A 14767-nucleotide genomic window follows, 5' to 3' on the forward strand; every position below is an offset into this window, starting at 1 on the left:
AAAAGACCTTTAGGGAGGCCGAGACGTAGATGGGAAGATAATATTAAAATTGATTTGAGGAAGGTGGGATATGATGATAGAGACTGGATTAATCTTGCTCAGGATAGGGACCACTGGCGGGCTTATATGAGAGCGGAAATCAATCTCCGGGTTCCTTAACAGCCAGTAAGTAAGTAACTGAATATGAATTAAATATTATTTCGGTTTTTATGTACGAAATTCAATAATAATTATTTACGTAATTATTCTTTTCTCATCGCGTCTAATATTTAATTTCCTCTTTTATTGTCTCCGTATATCTAGAATATTCCTACAGTTATAATACTTCTGATGCTACACCCAACTCAAAAGTATGTGGCGATAAAAATTCTTATAATTTTCTAATTTGCAGAGGACTGTTGAGTTGAACGAAAGCTAAGCCAAAAACTGTAGTTGAGAGTTTCATAAACGCTATTTTCATCGGAGTAGAAATGTAGAGATCATTGATCTTTCTGAGAATTTGACGATGTCCTGCTTTTTGAATACGCTACTGTTCCACGTTGACAATGCATGGCTATTTGTACGCCGGTCGGTTCCCGTACTGACATGCTGACGTATACATGGACACGATGGCGCGACACAATATGGTAGGCCTCGTCTGAGTTTCTGTCCACGTTTCCTGTTATGTTGTCACTTGAGCAAGGTGACGGCAGAGCTACGCGGGGTATTCTGGTCCACGGATCCACGGTATTTGTTACATCTAGACGATAAACAATTCTGTCGACAAGCCGGCACACAAAAATGCCAGGAACCGCGATGTTCATCATTCGATTAAAATGCAGCACTCTGTAGCTATAATGCAGCGAACTGAAGTAACGTAATTTAAGCTGACGACAGCGTAAATTTAATGCGTATTTTAGCGGAAATTGTCGGAAACATTAATTACATGCAGACATTTATGCTTTCTTTATTTTCTATTCTGGTTAATTGAGGCAGACACTGAAGGAATTGCAGTAAGTGATGGACCTTGAATTGGTGATACAGCAGTGTGGTTCGGATCAGCTTACTTATTACACTAAGGGTGAAACCTAACCATTTTCCCCCTATTACTACATATGAGCCGTCCAGAGCAAAAGTGGTGTAAGTCAAAATTGGGTAATGAGGTTTAAAGTAAAAATTCTGTAAAATACAGTGCAAAGTAGCAATTAATATGAATAATTTCGAGGGAAAAATTGTTCCGGAGCCGGGTATCGAACCCGGGACCTTTGGTTTGACGTACCAACGCTCTACCACTGAGATACCCGGGAACTCTAACCGACACCGGTCCAATTTTTCCCTCTATATCCACAGACCTCAAAGTGGGCTGACAACCGTCAAGCAACCAACTTCGAGTGCACACTAAATCCGTGTGACTTGAGTTGTGGTTTTCTGTTAACGAACAGTGACGTGATGTGGATATAGAGGGAAAAATTGGACCGGTGTCGGTTAGAGTTCCCGGGTAGCTCAGTGGTAGAGCGTTGGTACGTCAAACCAAAGGTCCCGGGTTCGATACCCGGCTCCGGAACAATTTTTCCCTCGAAATTATTCAAATCAACTTTACAGGGAGTCATACCTGAAATCTTGATTAGCAATTAATATGTCCTTCGTGCTATCCACTGACTACCAATAGTTTAAATAAACTGAATATTAATTGCTACTTTGCGCTGTATTTTACAGAATGTTTACTTTAACCCTCATTACCCATTTTTGACTTACACCACTTTTATTCTGAACGGCTCATATGCTAGTGGATTATAGTGGGTTTCTAGATGTCTGGTTGGATTTTCTTTTACCAACTTCGTTTCGAGTTTCGAGTACTGATAAATACTACAAGTGACAGTTATTCTCTGTTACGTTGGCAGCAGTAATTTTGCTTTGCAATAGAAGAAATCTCATGAAATGGAAGTACCTAACTAATCATGTGAAATTTCAACGTAATAGTAATACCGGTATTAATATTAACATATAATTGAGTTGCGTTGCGTTGTGATTTCAATTCAACACTATGAAAGGTTCGCGGGAAAAACGATGAATGTCACAGTTTTCTTAAGGTTGATGTCATTATCTAATTCAATGGATCACTGCGAAATTTAACGTTGTTCTTATGAAAAATGGTAAAAAGGAGAATTATCACCAGGAATACAGTAATCCTTTCCTTTATTTTCTATAGAAACAACACTACATCTTGCAGTTATAGACTCAATTAGATCATTATCTAATCCTTAACAGAAATGTGACATTCATCGTTTTTCCCGCGAACTCTTCATATGACTTAGAGACGTACATACATCTATATGGAATGAGACATACACGTGGATAATGAACAGAATATATTTTTTTGTATTCAGAATTTTTATTAAAATATCCAAGAGAAAAAATAGAATGGCAGCGACTTCATTCATTCATTCATTCATTCATTCATTTATTCATTCATTCATTCATTCATTCAGTGTTCTGCCCAAGTTCAGGTCTTTCACTGCAAACCCAGCTTTCTCCAGTATTTCCTACTTTCTGCCTTCGTCTTCGTTTCCTCATGATTCATATATGTAGTCCACACCTGTGGAGTAACGGTTAGCGAGTCTGGCCCCGAAACCAGGTGGCCCGGGTTCGATTCCCGGTCGGGGCAAGTTACCTGGATGAGGCTTTTTTCCGGGGTTTTCCCTCAACCCAATATGAGCAAATGCTGGGTAACTTTCAGCGTTGGACCTCAGACTCATTTCACCGGCATTATCACCTTCATCTCATTCAGACGCTAAATAACCTAAGATGTTGATACAGCGTCGTAAAATAACCTAAAATAAAAAAATGCATGTATGTATGAATGCATTTATTCACACTGCACATGTGTATATATCCGGTGGCAGTAGTAACTTATTAGACTCAATAATGACAATTAATAAATAAACACAACTAATAAAATATATCATTAAAAGTAAATTAATAATAATACTAATAATAATTAATAGTAATAATAATAAAATTAATAATAATATAACAACAACAACAAGGATCATCCTAAATTAAATGAAGCACGATCACTTAAAATAAGGTTTAAATAAACTCTAATCGAATTTCGAGTACTGACAAATACTACAAGTGACAGTTATTTTATAACTGTTATGTTGGCAGCAATAATTTTGCTTTGCAATGGAAGAGATCTGATGAAATGGAAGTACCTAACTAAGCCTGTAAAATTTCAAAGTAATAATTAGTAATCCCGGTATTAATATTAATATCAATATTAATAAATGATTGAGTAGTGTTGCGTAGTGAATTTAAATTCAACACTATATTCAGCTAAGTGTAGTTAAATAAGATACGACTTAAAGACGTACATAGGCCCATTTGGAATGAAACATACACGTGGCTAATGAACAAATATATTTTTTTGGTATTCCGAATTTTTATTAAAATAGCAAGGGAGGAAATAGCAGGGCAGCGACTTCATTCATTCATTGTTCTGCCCAAATGCATGTCTTTCACTGCAAACCCAGCTTTCTCCAGTCTTTCCTACTTTCTGCCTTCCTCTTTGTTTCCTCATATGATCCATATATGTATGTAAGTATTTATTCACACTGCAAATGGGTATATACCCGGTGGCAGTGGTAACTAATTACACTCAATAATGACAATTAATAATAAACACAACTAATAAAAAATACAATTAATAGTAAATTAATAATAATAGGTTCTAAAATAATAATAATAATAATAATAATAATAATAATAATAATAATAATAATGATAATAATGATAATAATAATAATAACAATAATAATAATAATAATGATAATAATAATGACAGGGATCATCCTAAATTAAATAAAGCACGATCACTTAAAAGACAATTAAAGCAAATAATAATAATAATAATAATAATAATAATAATAATAATAATAATAATAATAACAGGGATCATCCTAAATTAAATAAAGCGCGATCACTTAAAAGACGATTAAAGCTAATAATAATAATAATAATAATAATAATAATAATAATAATAATAACAGGGATCATACTAAATTAAATAAAGCAAGATCACTTAAAAGACAATTAAAGCTAATAATAATAATAATAATAATAATAATAATAATAATAATAATAATAATAATGATGACAGGGATCATCCTAAATTAAATAAAGCACGGTCACTTAAAAGACAATTAAAGCAAATAATAATAATAGTAATAATAATAATAACAATAATAATAATAATAATAATAATAACCGGGATATCCTAAATTAAATGAAGCATGATCACATAAAAACATTTACAGTAAATCTAATTTGTATATTAACCCTAAGTTCGAACTAAAACCCACAACTAAGATATGTTCATACCTGCACAAGTACCTTTGAGCACTACACTTTTTTCACTCTGAACTCACTCACTGTACTGGAAGATTTAATATCTTAATGTCGTCTATCATCTGATATCTTCTTCTACACCGAACTCTTCTCCCGTTAACCATTCCTTCCAGTACATCCTTCAGTAGGCAGTTTCTTCTCAGCCAATTCCTTTTCCTCTTCTGATAAGTTTCAGCATCATTCCTTCTTCACCCACTCTTACCAACACACCTTCGTTTCTTATTCTGTCCACTTCACACGTTCCATTCTTCTCCATATCCATATTTCAAATGCTTCTTTTCCCTTCTCTTCACTTGGTTGTAATATCCATGTTTCTGACCTATACAATGCCACACTCCATAGAAAGCACTTCACTAGTCTCTTCCTTAGTTCTTTTTCCAGAAGTCCGCAGAAGATGCTTTATCTATTAAAAGCTTCCTTTGCCATTGCTGTGCTCCTTTTGACTTCCTCGCAGGAGCTCATTTTACTGCTTATAGTACACCCCAAGCATTTGAAGCTGTCCACTTGCTCTACTGCCTCATTTATAATTCGGAAATTTACCTTCTTTATTTTTCTTGTGACAATCTTGGTCTTCGTCTTGTTTGCATTTATCTTCATCCCATACTGCTCACAGCTGTTATTTAGCTCCAGTAAGCATATCCCTTAGTATCATCTCTTCTTCTGCTAATAACGCCATAACGTCAGTAAATCTTACGCACTTTATTTTCTTCTTCCTACTTTTAGCCCTCCCATGTTCCAAAAACAGTTCTTCACCAAATCCTCCAAGTAGATGTTGAACAGGGTAGATGATAGAGGGCATCCTTGTCGTACTCCTCTTCCTATTTCACTTCCTTCAAACATTTCCTCTCCTATCCTGACTTTGACTCGTTTCATATAAAGGTTATTGATCAGCCTCCTGTCTTTCCAATCCACACTTATTTTCTTCAGTATGTCCATCAGTTTGTTCCATTCCACTCCGTGAAACGCCTTTTCTAGGTCCACAAATACTATAAACACTTCTTTATTCTTCTCTAGGTATCTTTGTATTTTTACCTTAGCTCGAATAGTTTTCTCATTGCAAGAGTGGGAAAAATGTGATGGCTCCTGAAAATAAAGGGACTGTATCTGACTGTACGCGAAAATCAACATTGAAATCGGTCGGGGCAAGTTACCTGGTTGAGGTTTTTTCCGGGGTTTTCCCTCAACCCAAATGTGAGCAAATGCTGGGTAACTTTAGGTGCTGGATCCCGGACTCATTTCACCGGCATTGTCACCTTCATCTCATTCAGACGCTAAATAACCTCAGACGTTGATAAAGCGTCGCAAAATAACCTACTAAAATAAAATAAAAAAACTTTGAAATCAATACTTAATTCCAATTACCAATAACCAAAAATGTATTTAAAAATAGGCTTAAGGACTTTACTAATAGACGGTAGTATATTATACACACTACTTAAACGATGTAATTGATATCTTGTTATTTGAAGTATTCTATCAGTGAAGAAGTGTGTTGTGTTAGTGAAGTCTATTGTGTAAGTAAAGTGTGTTGGTGTCAGTGAAGTAGCTGTGCAAAGTATTTGAATAGTGAAATGGTTAGAAGTGTTAGTGAAATCAGGTAGAATCAGTGCAGTGAGTGAGTTGACATCGAAATAAGTGTAGTTCCGAAAGGTACTTGTGCAGGTATGAACCTGTCACACTCGTGGGTCTTATTTCGAACTTAGGGTTAAGATACAAATTAGATTTAATTTAAATGTTATTTTAAGTGACCATGATTCATTTAATTTAGGATGCTCCTTGTTATTATTATTTTATTATTATTATTATTATTATTATTATTATTATTATTGTTTTTTATTAGTTGTGTTTATTATTAATTATTATCATTATTGAGTTTCCAATTCACTGTGGGCTAAAGCAAGGAGATGCACTATCACCTTTACTTTTTAACTTTGCTCTCGAGTATGCCATTAGGAAAGTCCAGGATAGCAGAGAGGGTTTGGAATTGAACGGGTTACATCAGCTGCTTGTCTATACGGATGACGTGAATATGTTAGGAGAAAATCCACAAACGATTAGGGAAAACACGGGAATTTTACTGGAAGCAAGTAAAGAGATAGGTTTGGAAGTAAATCCCGAAAAGACAAAGTATATGATTACGTCTCGTGACGAGAATATTGTACGAATGGAAATATAAAAATTGGAAATTTATCCTTTGAAGAGGTGGAGAAGTCCAAATATCTGAGAGCAACAGTAACAAATATAAATGATACTCGGAAGGAAATTGAACACAGAATAAATATGGGAAATGCATGTTATTATTCGGTTGAGAAACTTTTATCGTTTTTTTTATCTGCTGTCAAAAAATTTGAAAGTTAGAATTTATAAAACAGTTATATTACCGGTTGTTCTTTATGGTTGTGAAACTTGGACTCTCACTTTGAGATAGGAACATAGGTTAAGGGTGTTTGAGAATAAGGTGCTTAGGAAAATATTTGGGGCTAAGAGGGATGAAGTTACAGGAGAATGGAGAAAGTTACACAACACAGAACTGCACGCATTGTATTCTTCACCTTACATAATTAGGAACATTAAATCCAGACATTTGAGATGGGCAGGGCATATAGCACGTATGAGCGAATCCAGAAATGCATATAGAGTGTTAGTTGGGAGGTCGGAGTGAAAAAGACCTTTAGGGAGGCCGAGACGTAGATGGGAGGATAATATTAAAATGGATTTGAGGGAGGTGGGATATGATGATAGAGAATGGATTAATCTTGCTCAGGATAGGGACCAATGGCGGGCTTATGTGAGGGCGGCAATGAACCTCCGGGTTCCTTAAAAGCCAGTAAGTAAGTATTATCATTATTGTGTGTAATTAGTTACCACTGCCACCGGGTATATACCCATTTGCAGTGTGAATAAATACACATACATACATACATACATACATACATACATACATACATACATACATACATACATACATACATATCTATAAACTTAATACCAATGATTTGTGTTTTGAAACATTGTAGGCTATGTCATAAAACAGACAGTTTATGCCTATATTCGTTATTACTGAATGCTGACAGCTGCCTTGTCCAGAGGGTGACGTGGCAGCTTAAATTTCTCAGGAGAGGATGATATTGGACTAACTATTCATTATCCTAATGACACGTGGTCACTCATGGTTTTGTCATAACTGAGAATAGAATAGTTGCTACAGTTGCAGTGAGTGGAGCTTGGAAACAGGTCAGGAGTTCAAGTAGTAACATTTTGTCATCCTTCTTGCCTCATACTTGATGTTTCGTTCTGTTGCAAGTGAATCTCTGTGCAGCATACGAGTACAATATTCACTTATTAAAGATAGTGTACGTTTGAATACATGTAATGCAATAAATACAATATTTTTCATTTTGTTATTAAAGGACGCTGTATCAACTACTGGATCATTTAGCGTCGGTGAAATTGGTGACAGGGAGATGGTATTTGGCGCAATGAGGGCGAGGATTCGTCTTAGATTACCTGACATTCGCCTTACGATTGTAGAAACCTTCGGTAAAAACCCAACCAGCTAATCAGCCCAAGCGCGAAGATAATCCGCTCTCGAGAGCAACTTCGGGTCGACAGACAAACGCGCTACTGCCTCAGCTATGTCGGTGACTAATTACTAGGCATGGAAGTTCGGACACCGAACTTATGAAGTTAACTACGTCGCGTGTTATATGAGTCATGTTATTTACATCAACTCAGGGTACTATAGGAGTTTGTACAGAGCACTGCTATGCTTGAATCAAAACATTGTTCGGTATAGTCAGGTGACTAAAACAGATAGAGTATAACACACATTTATGAAAGCGACTTTCTTCATTCTCTTTTTTGTAGAAAATGCTGATACATTTTAAATAAAAATTAATGGTGTACGTTAAATGTCAGTAAATCTGTTGCAATATGCAACTGTGTACATTCGTAAATTCTCCAATATAAACCTGTTTCGATTGTCACTCAAACAACAAAATGTTTTTTTGACATCACACTAAGTTATTGGAGCGAATTTGAAATAGTTTTCGTTATAATGTTGTTGTGAAGGATTTTCCAATAATAGTGTCGCACTTTTGAAATGGAATAAATTGTATAAACAAAAGGTTTATTTATTTATTAATTTATTTAATTAATTTATTTATTTAATTTATATATAATATATATAATTTATTTGTATATATTTATTTTATTTATTTTATTTATTCAATTTATATATATATCCTATATATAAATATTTGATTTAATTAATTAATTAATTAATTTATATATTTATTTAATTTTATTTATTTATTTCTGTATATTTATTTATTTTATTTATTTACATATATATATTTATTTTATTTCTTTATTTATATATATTTATTAATTTCATTTTATTTTATTTATTTATATATATTTAATTTATTTAATTTAGTTTATTTATTTATATGTATTTAATTTAATTAATTACTTACTTATTGGCTTTTAAGGAACCCGGCGGTTCATTGCCGCCCTCACATAAGCCCGCCATCGGTCCCTATCCTGAGCAAGATTAACCCAGTCTCTGCCATCATATCCCACCTCCCTCAAATCCATTTTAATATTATCTTCCCATCTACGTATCGGCCTCCCCAAAGGTCTTTTTCCCGCCGGCCTCCCAACTAACACTCTATATGCATTTCTGGATTCGCCCATACGTGCTACATGCCCTGCCCATCTCAAGCGTCTGGTTTTAATGTTCCTAATTATGTCAGGTGAAGAATACAATGCGTGCAGTTCTGCGTTGTGTAACTTTCTCCATTCTCCTGTAACTTCATCCCTCTTAGCCCCAAATATTTTCCTAAGAACCTTATTCTCAAACACCCTTAATCTATGTTCCTCTATCAAAGTGAGAGGCCAAGCTTCACAACGATATAGAACAACCGGTAATATAACTGTTTTTTTAAATTCTAACTTTCAGATTTTTTGACAGCAGACTAGATGACAAAAGCTTCTCAACTGAATAACAGGCATTTCATTTAATTAATTAATTAATTAATGTATATTTATGTATATTTATTTTATTTATTTCATTTATTTATTTATTTACATATTTATATATATTTTATTTATTTATTTAATTTATTTATTTTAATGATTTATTTATATATTTATTTATTTTATTTATTTATATATAAGCTTATTCATTTATTTAATTTATTTATCTATTTTATTTATTTTATATTTATTTATTTATTATTTTTAAGCACACTTAATGTCATTACATGTGGGAGAGAACGTCAATTAAATGGACGCCGCTGCTTCGTTGGGTTGCGCGTATAGGGGTCTTCCAATTTTCAATAACAGACAAACATAGACCAGGCTCAATTTCACGAATAACGCACGTGATATTGTTCCTTAGGTCATTAACTGTTTCTGGCGTGTTGGTATAAACTCATTACTTAACATAACCTCATAAGAAGTAATCCAGCGGCGTTAAATCACATGATATCGGGTGCCAGTTAACATCACCGTCACCTCTGAACTTCTCCCTCAAAAGGTCGACTGTTTCGTGAGCAGTATGACACGTGGCGCCATCTTATTGAAACGAGACGTTTCTGAGTTCCATACCTTCCAATTAGGCCAAAAATAATCCCTTATCATAGCCCGGTATCTTACACACACCGTACTCTTCGCGCAATGCACGGAATGCTTGGTGAATGGATGACTTCTAATAAATAAATTTGAAAGATTTGTATGCGTTGTGAAATAGTACAGCGTTCCATTATTATTTGTCAACAACAACTGTAACCATGGGGGAAAAACGACTGCTATAGCTGCATGATATAACAGGTACACGATTTTCGATATAGTAGGCTGTGATTTCGTAAAAAAGGTGATATAGTTATGAAAAATTCATTTGACACACTTATCCGTAATGAAGCATTACTTACTGTTCACTAAATGTTAAAGTTTGGTTGGTGAACAGCTCGCATTTTAGTGAATTGTTAAATATTTTAATGTTCACTAGTTAAGTTAGTTAGTTAGTTTGGTTGGTGAACAGCTCGCATTTTAGTGAATTGTTAAATATTTTAATGTTCACTAGTTAAGTTAGTTAGTTTGGTAGGTGAACCCTCGCATTTTAGTGAATTGTTAAATATTTTAATGTTCACTAGTTAAGTTAGTTTGGTTGGTGAACAGCTCGCATTTTAGTGAATTGTTAAATATTTTAATGTTCACTAGTTAAGTTAGTTTGGTTGGTGAACAGCTCTCATTTTAGTGAATTGTTAAATATTTTAATGTTCACTAGTTACGTTAGTTAGTTTGGTTGGTGAACAGCTCGCATTTTAGTGAATTGTTGAATATTTTAATGTTCACTAGTTAAGTTAGTTTGGTTGGTGAACAGCTCGCATTTTAGTGAATTGTTAAATATTTTAATGTTCACTAGTTAAGTTAGTTAGTTTGGTTGGTGAACAGCTCGCATTTTAGTGAATTGTTAAATATTTTAATGTTCACTAGTTAAATTAGTTAATTTGGTTGGTGAACAGCTCGCATTTTAGTGAATTGTTGAATATTTTAATGTTCACTAGTTAAGTTAGTTTGGTTGGTGAACAGCTCGCATTTTAGTGAATTGTTAAATATTTTAATGTTCACTAGTTAAGTTAGTTAGTTTGGTTGGTGAACAGCTCGCATTTTAGTGAATTGTTAAATATTTTAATGTTCACTAGTTAAATTAGTTAATTTGGTTGGTGAACAGCTCGCATTTTAGTGAATTGTTGAATATTTTAATGTTCACTAGTTAAGTTAGTTTGGTTGGTGAACAGCTCGCATTTTAGTGAATTGTTAAATATTTTAATGTTCACTAGTTAAGTTAGTTAGTTTGGTTGGTGAACAGCTCGCATTTTAGTGAATTGTTAAATATTTTAATGTTCACTAGTTAAATTAGTTAATTTGGTTGGTGAACAGCTCGCATTTTAGTGAATTGTTAAATATTTTAATGTTCACTAGTTAATGTTTCATTTGGATTTATATATATATATATTTATTTACTTATTTATTTATTTATTTATTTATTTATTTATTTATGTTTTTATTTATATATATTTATTTATTTACTTATTTATTTATTCATTTATTCATTTATTTATTTAAGCTTAAACAATATAAATCTCACACCCATTAAACTTCGAATGAACAAAGTTCTCTTCTTTCATTTTTCATTCGAATCTGAAGGTACATCAATAAAGTAAAATATTGTGGTCGTCCTGTAGCCAGTTTTCCTTAAACCTGTAATTGTCTCTAGGCAATGTTTTGATGTCCAGACTTCGTTCTCTAATCATAAACCACAATCTTTCATAATATGCAGCATATTATAGCATGTTAGTGGTACTGAGAAAACGAAATATGCCGTCAGATTAGTGTCAGTGCTTAGACCCAAACTCCGGGTAATTTACACAAAAATATGTTATTTTCCTTTCTCTTCTCTATATTTTGAGTCTGGCAAGTCATCTAGTTCGTGATGCGCCATGGTGCTTTTTCGTAAGCTCAAGCGGCATGAGTCCAGATTTATACAGCACCACCGTTAAATAAAACCCGGAGCTGGAATGTGCAACTAGGCTTTTTATGGTGAATAATTCGCCTATATAGCTTGCGGCCTGATAAGGTGGCTTGGCACGTGCTAAATAATACATGCTCTGCTTCATTATACATAAAGCATACCTTAGGAAACTTAAAATGCATCGCACCTGCGGTAGCTACTTTATTATCGCCTGTATAAACCCGATGGGGTTCACACGATGAAAGAATGAAACATTGTTGTATGTGTAATTAATTCGCCATAAATATAAAACCAGGCGACACAGATTGCTTATATATTCTTTAAAGGTGTCAAATGTAACAGCAACACCACGAAATTCCGCACATGTGAAGTACGGAAGAGTTCCCCTGTTAAGGTTTGAAAATTAACATGTTCTGCAAACATTTAGAACACTGCAGTAGGCCTAAGAATTTTATTTTAAACAATTTTTTAAGCAAATGGCAATAAAATTGAAATGTTTATTTTTAAAAGACATCAGTTAACAATTTTTTTTTTCTCCCAGAAGTGTGTGTGTCTATACATAAATATATACGGTGATTGACGAGGATTTACCGTCACTTAACGGAGCTTATTTCCGAAGACATTCTAAGCAAAAATTGTCATATAGACATGTGTCCTAATCTCAATATTTTGAAAGTTACATTAATTTGATGTTCTTTGTAAAATATATATTTTTTTTTTTAGTTTTAAGGGTAAAAAATATGACAAATAGAGACTGAATTATTCAGAAGTGTCATTTCTTTAATTGGCTGGTGTTCTGAATCTAAAAATGAGTTGTTAATTGCTTTGTACAGATTCTATTTTTCAATTATTAACTAATAATGATATCGTTCTTACCACTTATCACAAAACTAGTTACAAATCGTACGACTTTAGGAACGTGATACTTTAGAGTTTAAATAACCATCCTAATGTACAGTCTTAAAGAATTTACAAGAGTGGAGTAATATGTAACAATTATTGTGATAAATGAGTAAGAAAATTTAATTTTATAGTTAAAATTCCTCATATTATTCAGTTTTATTATTGTCTTCGTCATCGTCCACTTGTTATTTAGTCTCCGTCGTTTTCCTCTTGTTATTTAGTCTCCGTCGTTTTCCTCTTGTTCTTTAGTCTCCGTCGTTTTCCTCTTGTTCTTTAGTCTCCGTCGTTTTCCTCTTGTTATTTAGACTCCGTCGTCTTCCTCTTGTTGTTTAGTCTCCGTCGTCTTCCTCTTGTTATTAAGTCTCCGTTGTTTTCCTCTTGTTATTAAGTCTCCGTCGTTTTCCTCTTGTTATTTAGTCTCCGTCGTCTTCCTCTTGTTATTAAGTCTCCGTCGTTTTCCTCTTGTTATTTAGTCTCCGTAGTTCCTCTTGTTATTAAGTCTCCGTCGTTTTCCTCTTGTTATTTAGTCTCCGTCGTCTTCCTCTTGTTATTAAGTCTCCATCGTTTTCCTCTTGTTATTTAGTCTCCGTCGTTTTCCTCTTGTTATTTAGTCTCCGTCGTCTTCCTCTTGTTATTAAGTCTCCGTCGTTTTCCTATTGTTATTTAGTCTCCGTCGTTTTCCTCTTGTTATTTAGTCTCCGGCGTCTTCCTCTTGTTATTAAGTCTCCATCGTTTTCCTCTTGTTATTTAGTCTCCGTCGTCTTCCTCTTGTTATTAAGTCTCCGTCGTTTTCCTCTTGTTATTTAGTCTCCGTCGTCTTCCTCTTGTTATTAAGTCTCCGTCGTTTTCCTCTTGTTCTTTAGTCTCCGTCGTCTTCCTCTTGTTATTTATTCTCCGTCGTCGTTGTGTTATTACTCAGTCTCTGTCGACGTCCTTCTCTTATTTAGTCTCCGTCGTTTTCCTCTTGTTATTTAGTCTCCGTCGTCTTCCTCTTGTTATTAAGTCTCCGTCGTTTTCCTCTTGTTATTAAGTCTCCGTCGTTTTCCTCTTGTTATTTAGTCTCCGTCGTCTTCCTCTTGTTATTAAGTATCCATCGTTTTCCTCTTGTTATTTAGTCTCCGTCGTTTTCCTCTTGTTATTTAGTCTCTGTCGTCTTCCTCTTGTTATTAAGTCTCCGTCGTCTTCCTCTTGTTATTAAGTCTCCGTCGTTTTCCTCTTGTTATTTAGTCTCCGTCGTCTTCCTCTTGTTATTAAGTCTCCGTCGTTTTCCTCTTGTTATTTAGTCTCCGTCGTCTTCCTCTTGTTATTAAGTCTCCGTCGTGTTCCTCTTGTTATTTAGTCTCCGTCGTCTTCCTCTTGTTATTAAGTCTCCATCGTTTTCCTCTTGTTATTTAGTCTCCGTCGTTTTCCTCTTGTTATTTAGTCTCCGTCGTCTTCCTCTTGTTATTAAGTCTCCGTCGTTTTTCTCTTGTTATTTAGTCTCCGTCGTTTTCCTCTTGTTATTTAGTCTCCGTCGTCTTCCTCTTGTTATTAAGTCTCCGTCGTTTTACTCTTGTTATTTAGTCTCCGTCGTTTTCCTCTTGTTATTTAGTCTCCGTCGTCTTCCTCTTGTTATTAAGTCTCCATTATTTTTCTTCTTGTTATTTAGTCTCCGTCGTCTTCCTCTTGTTATTTAGTCTCCGTCGTCTTCCTCTTGTTATTAAGTCTCCGTCGTTTTCCTCTTGTTATTTAGTCTCCGTCGTCTTCCTCTTGTTATTATGTCTCCGTCGTCTTCCTCTTGTTATTAAGTCTCCATTATTTTTCTTCTTGTTATTTAGTCTCCGTCGTCTTCCTCTTGTTATTTAGTCTCCGTCGTCTTCCTCTTGTTATTAAGTCTCCGTCGTTTTCCTCTTGTTATTTAGTCTCCGCCGTCTTCCTCTTGTTATTAAGTCTCCGTCG

The 14767-nt window shown here is 34.3% G+C and overlaps 1 protein-coding gene and 2 non-coding genes across 5 annotated transcripts in view; 2 read left to right on the plus strand and 1 right to left on the minus strand.

Moving 5' to 3' along the window:
* Positions 1-14767, plus strand: part of LOC138703637 (acetylcholinesterase-like) — a 2088928-nt gene that overhangs the window by 467328 nt on the left and 1606833 nt on the right. The window lies entirely within an intron of this gene.
* TRNAD-GUC (transfer RNA aspartic acid (anticodon GUC)) lies at positions 1215-1286 on the minus strand. The gene has a single exon. It is a non-coding gene; the product is annotated as a tRNA-Asp (tRNA).
* TRNAD-GUC (transfer RNA aspartic acid (anticodon GUC)) lies at positions 1472-1543 on the plus strand. Its single transcript has one exon. It is a non-coding gene; the product is annotated as a tRNA-Asp (tRNA).

The sequence above is a fragment of the Periplaneta americana genome, chromosome 7 (genome assembly GCF_040183065.1).
Source record: "Periplaneta americana isolate PAMFEO1 chromosome 7, P.americana_PAMFEO1_priV1, whole genome shotgun sequence".
NCBI classification, from domain to species: domain Eukaryota; kingdom Metazoa; phylum Arthropoda; class Insecta; order Blattodea; family Blattidae; genus Periplaneta; species Periplaneta americana.